This window comes from Carlito syrichta, unplaced genomic scaffold (genome assembly GCF_000164805.1).
Source record: "Carlito syrichta isolate Samal-C Ts95f unplaced genomic scaffold, Tarsius_syrichta-2.0.1 Scaffold305149, whole genome shotgun sequence".
NCBI classification, from domain to species: domain Eukaryota; kingdom Metazoa; phylum Chordata; class Mammalia; order Primates; family Tarsiidae; genus Carlito; species Carlito syrichta.
The window spans coordinates 1,309,088-1,310,316 of record NW_007249245.1 but is presented as its reverse complement, the minus strand read 5'-3'; the positions used below and the strand labels follow the sequence as shown (position 1 = coordinate 1,310,316).

Genomic DNA, 1,229 nt, shown 5'->3' with positions numbered 1-1,229 from the left:
CTCCTCGTCTCCCCCTCCTCCGCCGTCCCCTCCCCCGCTCGCTCGCTCGGGGGTCCCTTTGGAAGAGTCCTTGCCTCTCCTCCTCCTCCCCCTCCTCCCCCCACCCCCACCAGCATCATAACAACCAGCTCCGCTCCCGAGGAAGACACCCTGACCCAGGACCTTAAGCGCTAGGAGCTGGGAGGAGGGAAGGGGAAGGCGTGCGGGGCAGGGAAGAAGACCGGGAGGACGCCGCGCAGCCGAGCCCCCGAAACTTTCCACCCTGGATTCTCTACTTTTGCTCCATGGACAGAGCCCCAGCCAGCCAAGTTTCAGGCAGACCGTGAGCAGTAAGTACGCGGGCGAGGCTCTGCGCCGCGCTGGGGGTCGGGGCGGCCCGCGAGGTCGGGAAGGCGGGTGCAACCCTCGCCCGCAGCCCCCGCGCTCTGGTCTCATTCGCCGGCATCCTCTCTTCCGCCTCCCCCCACCTGGTCCCCTGACCCGTGGCGACGCAGTTGCTGCCGCGGCGAGGGCGCCCACGAGGATTCCCGCGCACCGTGCCGTGCCGGGTCTTGCTGCTTGCGGGTGTCGGCGACAATGCGGTCGCCATCTCTTCAGGTGCCTCCCCGCCCTCACCCCAAGTCCAGGGGTGCCGGGACCGCGGTTTCCGGGACGAGCGCGCCGCAGACCCAGCGGGCCCGAGAAAAACTTTCCGGAGCGGTGTTGAGGTCTGGGTGGCTGGAGGCGCCTGCGAATTTCAGTGCGGGTTGCGTTTGTGTTTTATGCTGAAGAGCTTTCAAAAAGCACTCAGGATGGGACGAAGACCAGAGCGCTCCCACACCCTAACGATCGCAGCGCCCGGCTTTGTGATGGGGACTGTTCTGATACACGCCTCCACGTGTCTGGGGATGCTTGTTCGCGTGGAGTTAGGGCGGATGTTGGGCAGAGTGTGTGCGCGTCTCAGGACTTGCTCTGTGGAAGCGAAACGTGGGGATTCACGGGGCCTTTCCTCGCTTTTGGCTACCGCCTGGCCCCGCGCAGCCCGTTTATCAGGTGGCTAAATCGGTGGCGGGCTTGTGTACACCCGAGCTCCCCTCCCACGAGGTGGCACGTCTTTTCTGAAGTTCACTTCTTGCGCCACCTTGGCCTCCCGACGGCGAGGCTGTTGCACCCGGAGCTGCTCCTGCCAACCTTGTCCCGATGGAGGGACCACGGGGCGCCGCCCCCGGCCGCGTCTTCCAGGGCTGACT

At 66.1% G+C, this 1,229-nt stretch overlaps 1 protein-coding gene across 1 annotated transcript in view; it reads left to right on the top strand.

Moving 5' to 3' along the window:
• Positions 1 to 48: 48 nt before the first annotated feature.
• Positions 49 to 1,229, top strand: part of SATB2 (SATB homeobox 2) — a 183,737-nt gene continuing 182,556 nt past the window's right edge. The window contains exon 1 of the mRNA XM_008061216.2: positions 49 to 329. The gene's annotated coding sequence lies outside the window, so the exon portion shown is untranslated. The remainder of the gene's footprint in view (positions 330 to 1,229) is intronic.